The 9,221-nt window shown below is 40.9% G+C and overlaps 1 long non-coding RNA gene across 1 annotated transcript in view; it reads right to left on the reverse strand.

Annotated features, from left to right (window-relative positions):
• The window catches only part of LOC131997656 (uncharacterized), a 312,520-nt gene that overhangs the window by 247,781 nt on the left and 55,518 nt on the right, over positions 1-9,221 (reverse strand). The gene's annotated exons all lie outside the window — the stretch shown is intronic.

Genomic DNA, 9,221 nt, shown 5'->3' on the forward strand with positions numbered 1-9,221 from the left:
GTGTCTGGTTGGCCACCTCACTCCCAAAATACACCCTTAACCGGACATATTTACTCGCTACAATATAAGGGAGTAGAGCAAAAATTTGCCCATGAACATTTCATTGAAGGACAAGGACAAACTTCGCAAATATCAATGAATGATGTCCGATTCAAATTTAAGCTAAATGATAAAGAACATATTTTTTATAGCATGTAAAAACTTTTACAGTTCTTACATGACTTCTATGCATGACATAGGACCTCACAAATGTCGTCATTATTAGGAGGGGATAACAATCACTTAAAATTTTTCCAATGTTCTTGCCAGGGTTGAACCCTCGAGTTTAGCATCATTGGCGGACTTGGTTACCTCTGCTCTTCAATCACGCGAATTCAATATCCACATTCGGAGCAAAGTCTCCCCATCTTAAAACTCTACCAAAACAGGAATTATATATTGACCATTGCAATATGGGGCTCAAATAAGAGCGTTAAAGAAGGCGCTAAGGAGCGGGCCCAGTTCGGCTAGTTATATTATAAAAAAATATAAATCGGAACTACATATATAATTTTTTGTCCGATTTTCGTCTACGTGGCAACAAAAAACACAATTTGCTTCGATTTAAAAGGAATTTTGCATATACTATGCTGTCATTATCTTATTCAAATAAGCTTGATTCAGAACAAATCGGTTCAGATTTAGATGTAGCTCCCATATATACTTTTGTACGATACATATGAGCACAGAATCTACAATTTTATTCCCATTTTAAAAGAAAATTTGCTCAGAATACACTGTTGCCATCTTTTTTAATCGGACATATTTACCGATCATGGCAATATTGGATTTACGAGTAAAATACGAATCTAATATCCAAAAGTGGGACCACTTTCTGGGGGTCCACCCCTTCTAAAAAACACCCCCCAAACGGGACTTATTTACTGACCATGGGAATATGGGGCTTAAATAAAAGGTATTTGAGTGTAAAATTCGAATGTGATATCCAAATATGGGACCAAGTGTTTGGGAGGCCGCCTCTCCCCAAAAACATCCCCAAAGGGGACAAATTTACGACCATAGCAATATGGAGCTCAAATGAAATGTCTGTGGGAGTAAAGCACGAATCTTATATCAATATTCGGGAAAAGTGTCAATGGGGTCACCCCACTCCTACAACACCACCCAAATAGGAAGTATTTGCTGACTATTGCAATATGAAGTTAAAAAAAGAGGGTTTAAAGGAAGTGGAACTAAATATTCATAGTTTTTAGGGCCAATACCCCAAACCGGACATATTTGCTGACTTCTGCAATAAGGAGTTTAAATGAGATTAGAAAACGAATTTGATATCCAATTTTGAGGCCAATGGCAATATGGGGTTCAAATAAATGATATATAGATATATGAGAATAGCGCACGTTGCTGATATATTTTCCGGGCTTAGTGTTTGGGGGACCATCCCAATCCCCAAAACACCCCTAAATCGGGCATATTAACAGACCATGTCAATGTGGAGCTTAAATGAAAGGTATTGGGGGGTAGAGCAAAAGTTGATACCCACTTTCGGGACCAATTTCTGGGGGTCCACCCCTTTCCCAAAATACCCCAAACAGCAATTTTTTACTGACCATCGCAATATGGGGCTCAAATAAAGTAGAATACGAATTTGATATCCGATACCCTTCTCTAAAACAAGCTCTTTAATTGTCGAATATAAATATTCCAACGAAATTTTTGTTCCATATAAAGTAAAAGAAGGCACAGCGGAGCGGGCCCGGGTCAGCTAGTAACCTGATATAACTGCCATATAAACCGAACTTCTATGTTGATTTCTTGAGCCTTGATTTCTTGAGGGGGCGCAATTATTATCCGTTCTGGCTAAAATTTTGCATAAAGTGTGTTGTTTTAACTTGCAAGAACTATTCCAAGTACGGCCTAAATTGGTTTACAACCTGATAAAGAAATCATATAAACCCTCCCGATTATACTGCTTAAACCTGTAGAGGTTATGATTCTTATCCAATTTGGCTGAAATTTTGTACAACAGTTTCCCCCATGACCTTCAACATACGCATCAAATACAGCTCCCACATAAAACAATCTCCCGACTTTAGTTCTTGAGCCCCTAAAGGGCGCAATTTTTATCCGAATTAGCTGAAATTTTACACAATGACTTCTACTATGGTCTTCAACATTCAATTCATTTGGGTCCGATTCGTATAGAAAATCTTATCCATTATCCTTTGTTTGCCAAAAAGAGATACCGGACAAAGAACTCGACAAATACGATCCATGGTGGAGGGTATATGTATAAGATTCGGCCCGGTCGAACTTAGCACGCTTTAACATGTTAGTAGTAATCTTTACATCCCAAGCGAAATTTTAATGTATAGTTGGTCGGAAACTCGCGTATACAATGTATTGAATTTCTACATGCATATCGAGAAATTCAAAATTTGTGTCGACCACATACTCGTGGCATCATTTACACTAAGTCGACAAACTTCTACGGTTTACATTTATTTAGGTGCTTCATTGAGACCTTTACCGATATGTTGATGGAACTCGGGTATATAAGGAAATTTAACCTAAAGAACTTTAACTTTTTGTGTAGCCCATAAAACTACTCAAAATAGTAAACATGGAGGTTGACTAAGTGTAAATAATGCCACCCATTCATCTGCAAGTTTCTGCAGCTGAAATGTTTTTAGCCGAAATTTTGGAGTATAGTTTGTCACTAGACTCGCGTAAACAAAATACTAAAACTCTACATCAATATTGAAAATTCTACATTTATATCAGAAAATTATCGAATCTTAAACGCTAATTTAATGTGGTATTCACACCCGATGCCTGAGTTTTTTTATACCCTCTGCCATAGGATGGGGGTATACTAATTTCGTCATATACCCCATAAAGTACATATATTCTTGATCGTCATGACAGTTAAAGTCGATCTAGCCATGTCCGTCCGTACGTCTGCCTGTCGAAAGCACGCTAACTTTCGAATGAGTACAGCTGGGCGCTAGAAATTTTGCACATTTTTGATATAGTGACATTCTTATCCGATTTGGCTGATCCGATTTTGCGTAAAGTTTTTTGTTTTGGTTTCCATCAACTTTGCTAAGTATGGTTGAAATCGATCCATAACCTGATATAGTTATAATATAAACCGACTTGGGGTCTTGACTGCTTGACGCAATTCCGATCCGATTTGTCCGAAATTTTATACAACGTGTTTCGTTATGATTTCCAACAACTATGCCAAATATGGTTCAAATCGGCCCATAACCTCATATAGCTGCCATATAAACCGATCTGGGATCTTATCTTCTTGAGCCTTTAAAAAGCGCAATTGTTATCCGATTTGACTGAAATTTTGTACAACCTCTTTCTCCTTCAACATACGTGCCAAATATGGTCTGAATCGATCTTTAAAGCGATATCCCTATGTTACATCTTGATCCCCTAAAGGGCTCAATTCTTATTCGATTTGGTTGAAATTTTACACAATGACTTCTACTACGGTCTCCAACATTCAATTTAATCAGTATAGCTATTATTTTACTAATTAAGCTTCAAATAGCTTAAAAGCCATTAAAATCTCATTTACGATATTTTACAAAGGTTCATTCTTCGTCTTCTAATGAAGCTATTATAATATCCCTTTTTATACCAATCAACATTGGGGGTATACTATTTTAGTCATTCTGTTTGCAACACATCGAAATATCCATTTCCGACCCTACAAAGTATATATATATTGTATCGCCGTAAAATTATAAATAGATTGAAAGATGTCCGTGTATCTCTCCGTTCGTCAGTTGTAATCACTCAACAGCCTTTAAAAATTGGGATATTGAGCTGAAATTGGCACAGATAGGTATTCGTGCTGCACGCAGGTTAAATTCAAATAGGACCATATTTGGATATAGCTGCCATGTGGCACGATCTGCCGATTTAGGGTCTGAAAACTATAAAAGCTGCATTAATCACCCGATTTCGCAGAAGTTTGAAACAGTGAGTTGTTGTCTGCATCCCAACATCCGATCCAAATGGGACTATATTTAGATATAGCTGCCGTATAGACCGATCTCTCGATTAAGGGTCTGAAGCCCACAACAACTGCATTTATTATTCGACTTCGTTAAAGTATAATACAGTGAGTTACTTTTAGCCCACCGATATCCGATATAGCTGCCATATAGACCGATATAGCTGCCATATAGACCGATCTGCCGATAAAGGGTCTTAAGCTCATAAAAACTTTATTTATTATCCGATTTCGCTGAAATTTTAAACAGTGAGTTATTTCAAGCCTCCCGACATCCGACCCAAACATGGTTCTGATCGGACTATATTTTTATATAGCTGCGATAAAGACTGACCGGTTAAGGGTCTGAAGCCCATAAAAGCTGCATTTATTATTCGATTTTGCTGAAGTTTGAAATAGTGAGTAGCTTTTAGCCTTCCGATATCCGGCTTAAATTTGGATAAATCGTATCATATTTACATATAGCTGCCATATAGACCGATCTTCCGATTATGGGCCTGAAGCCCATAAAAGCAGCATTTATTATCCAATTTCGCTGAAATTTAAAACAGTGAATTGTTCTAATTCTTCCTACATCCGACCCATATATAATCCAGATCAAACTATTTAGATATAGATGCCATATAGACCGATCTTCCAATTTAGGGCCTTAATCTTGATTTATTGCCAGACTTCGTTGAAACTGTGACTTGTATAAGAGTTCTCGTGACCTGAATAAAATATGATCCAGACTAGCCCCAATTTAGATATAACTATGGATATGGAAAAAGGCGTTAAGTTCGGCCGCCCGAACTTTGGATACCCACCACCTCGGGTATATATGTAAACCAACTTTCGTCAAAATCTGCTGAAAAATGCATACCTTATGCCCCATAGCAACTATAACGAAATATGTTCCGATTTGGACCAAATTCCAATAAGTACAAGTCATTGTTCAAATGTGTATAACAAAATATTGTTCTTTTTAGTAGCTATATCCAAAAATAAACCGATCCGAACCATATACGACACGGATGTCTAAAAGCCTAACATCAGTGAAATCGGATGTTAAATGCGCCTTTTATGAGGCCAAGACTTTAAATCGAGATATCGGTCTATATGGCGGCTATATCCAAAACTAAACCGATTTGTTCCAAATTGCAGAACAATTTCGAAAAGCCTAACACAACTCACTGTCCCAAATTTCGGCGAAATCGGACAATAAATGCGCCTTTTATGGGCCCAAAACCTTAAATCGAGAGAATGGTCTATATGGCAGATATATCCAAATCTAGACCGATTTGAGCCAAATTGACGAAGAATGTCGAAGGGTCCAACACAACTCACTGTCCCAAATTTCGGCGACATCGAGCTATAAATGCGCCTTTCATGGGCCCAAACCCTTAAATCGAGAGATCGGTCTATATGGCAGCTATATGCAAATCTTGATCGATCTATGCCAAATTGAAGAAGGATGTCGAAGAGCCTAACACAACTCATTGTCCCAAAATTTTGGCGACATCGGACAATAAATGCGTCTTTAATGGGCCTAAGACCCTATCGGTCTATATGGCAGGGACAAAAATGCGCCTTTTATATGCCCAAAACCTTAAATCGAGAGATCGGTCTATATGGCAGCTATATCCAAATCTGGACCGATCTGGCCTACATTGAAGAAGGATATCGAAGACCTAACAAAACTCACTGTCCCAATTTTGGCAAAATCGGATGTTAAATGGGCCTAAGACCCTAAATCGGCGGATTCAAATCTGGACCGATCTGAGCCAAATTGAAGAAGGATGTCGGGTGGCTTAACACAACTCACTGTCCCAAATTTCAGCAAATCTGATAATAAATGTAGCTTTTATGGGCCCCAGACCCTAAATCTTGGATCGGTCTATATGGGGGCTATACCAAGATATAGTCCGATATAGCTCATCTTCGAACTTAATCTGCTTATGGACAAAAAAGAATCTGTGCAAAGTTTCAGTTCAATATCTCTATGGAAACACCTTCTTCGGAGGTTGTTTGGGAGTGAAAAATCCTTCGGGCGATAAAAAAAATCATCAGACCCTGACGTTGTATCACCGGTATAATTACAAGCTGTATCCGATAGACTAGCTCCTAGGCAATGGAGATATACACCGGTTGTATCGTCATATCGTATATACGTTTGGTGTATGTGCAGTACCACACGAAAGCGAAAGATTTTCGCTTTTGCCTTTCCAGTAAGGAAAGGCAAAAGTCGGGCGCGGCCGACTATATAATACCCTACAACACCTAGTATACGTGTTACTTTTAATGTATAAAACTTATCTCCAAATCTAGTCAGAATTTAATTTTGCATACCTATTGACTTATTGAATATCGGATAAAAAATATATATGGGAGTAGTAAATTTAAATCGAAACCGAATTTTATAAAAATGCACACGTATTGGGACGTCAAATTAAACACCCCATGCTAAATTTTGTAAAGATCGCACTAAAATTGTGGCTTCTACAGCCTGAAAATTCCATATCGGATGAAAGATATATATTGGAGCTATATCTAAATCTGGACTGATTTTGACGAAATTTTGCACACATATGATAACGTCAAACACAACAGCTCGTACTGAATTTTTTATTATGATCGGACTAAAATTATAGCTTCCACAGGTTTAAAACTCCATATCGGAGGAAAGATATATATGGGGGCTATATCTAAATCTGGATTGATTTTTATGAAATTTTGCGCACGTGTTGGGACGCTAAATAAAACATCTCATGCTAAATTTTGTAAAGATCGGATCAAAATTGTGGCTGCTACAGCCTAAAAATTCCATATTGGATGAAAGATATATATGGGAGCTACATCTAAATCTGTTGCTGTTGTTGTAGCAGTTTATTGTGTTCTATCTTTCGTCTGCTTGAATCTGTTGAGTGTCGAGACCCAAGAACTCTGCGACTAAGATGGGGTGCGTCCACAGGAATCTGGGTCTAAGTCGAGTGGGTCTGGCCGGGCAGTTAAACAGGTGACGTGTATCGTGCGGTCCCTGGTTACAATCGGGACATACATCTTGCACGTCGGCATCAATCCTAGCTCTGTGGGGATTGAGGCGGCTGCATCTGCCGGAACGTAATTGAGCCAGAACCACTCTGGTTTGCCGGGGGAGGTCGATTTCTTCGGGTGCAATAGGTGGCGGTCGTTCTCCAAGGACTACATTCACCCGGTAGCCAATTACCGCATCTGCTACCGTGTCTGCATGAATGTTGTTTAGACCCGCTTGATATGCCCCTTGATCTAGAGGTTCTCTCTTGTAGCGCTGAACCTCACGCTCTAGATCGTGTAGATCTACCTTAAGGCTTCTGGGCGGTGGATATCTATCCACATGATGATGGTTTGGATGGTTTCTGCGATAACAGCCCAAAAGGTATTGCTTCGACAGCATGTAGTTATGTCTTCGCACTTGTAGGATCTTTGTCTCCTGATGGAGGTGGTCCACATGAGAACTGAGGAGACAGCCCGTCGCAGTTCGGAGGGCGGCATTCTGACAGATCTGAACATTATTCCACTGCGTGTCACCAAGTTGACGAGACCACACTGGCGCTGCATAACTTACCACAGACCGGCCAATTGCATTGTACGTGGTCAACAAGGTTTCTTTGTCTGCACCCCAAGTGCTGCCCGCAAGTGACTTGAGGACCTTGTTTCTACTTTTGACATTATCGCAGATTGCTGTGGCATGTGAGGAGAATGTGTAAGAGCTGTCAAATGTGATGCCAAGTATTTTGGGACACTTGATGGTCGGAATCATTTCTCCATCGACCATGACAGTCAGCCCAGTATTCACCTCACGCGTATATGTAGTTTACAGTGTGGCTGAAGATTTGGTGGCGGATATCATCAGATTTCTTGCAGCGAAATATGAGGCAAGCTCGTTGAGGTAGACGTTCAACCTATCGCAGATGTCATCGATGGGTGGGGGGCCTGATGCCATGATCGCACAATTGTCCGCATATGATACGATCTCTATGCCATCTGGAGGGGGTGGAATGGAGAATAGGTAGAGGTTAAACAGTGCCGTAGATATCACCCCACCTTGGGGAACTCCCTGTTTCACTCTACGGTGTTTCGACTTCTTATCCCTGAATTCCACAATTGACTGGCGACCACACAGATAATTCGCGACCCATCGTTTCAGGCCTGGCTGGAGGGAAGTGTTGGCGATATTCTCAAATAATTTGGCATTCGACAGGTCCAGTGCCACGAGGACCGTCCTATCACATGACCTGGGGTGATTGAAGCCACGGCAAATGTGTGCGGTGATGGCATGCAAAGCTGTTGTTGTGCTGTGCAGTCTTCGAAATCCATGTTGATGCTCGGCGAATGGAAATTCTCCTACGAGGCTCGGGAGGAGTAATGCCTCAAGCGTCTTTGACACTGGTGAAAGAAGGGAGATCGGTCTGTACGATTCCCCCAAACTCGGGCCTTTTCCAGGCTTCAGTAGCGGGATCACTCTGCCCATCGGGAACTAAGTTACATTCCTCCAAGTGTTCCAGCCATAAATTCCGCTTATGTTCGTTGACTACCCTGTTTATTTCCAGATTCAGCTCGCTGATTCTGGAATTAGAGGGGTCTATAGCACGAATCCCATCACGCTCGTCTGAGAGTACCACTGCTTGCGCCGGGAAATTCGGCCGCACTTGGGATATTCGACCGGCTGGTAAAAAGCGAGTAGCTGCTGCGTTAATGATGATCTCGGGACACAGTTACCAACCGGCGGTATATACACGTTGTATAGCTCTATCTCGGCAGTACCAGACCTGACTGCTATCCCCATGCATTCCATGTAGGGGTCACTAGCGTCAAGCCCAGGCGAGATGGGTCTATACTGCACGTAATGGTGTATTACGAAGGCCAATCCCCCACCTCCATTCCTTGAGCGATCCTTACGTAGCACATTGTAACCGTGACAACTGTGCAAGCTGCAGGTGTTAGTCAGCTTTGTCTCCTGAATCTCTGGGACCAATATGCTCTTCCGACTCATAAAGTCCACGATCTCATCGATCTTGCCACGAAGTCCGTTGCAGTTTAACTGCAAGAACGATATATTTCCCGGCACTGGCCTGGCAATATTAGGGCTAGGATGCTGCCGTTGCGAAAATTGCCGTACGGGAGAGGTCGCTTGTAACCCACTGCTGGCTATGTTCGCACAGCACCT

This window comes from Stomoxys calcitrans, chromosome 5 (genome assembly GCF_963082655.1).
Source record: "Stomoxys calcitrans chromosome 5, idStoCalc2.1, whole genome shotgun sequence".
NCBI classification, from domain to species: domain Eukaryota; kingdom Metazoa; phylum Arthropoda; class Insecta; order Diptera; family Muscidae; genus Stomoxys; species Stomoxys calcitrans.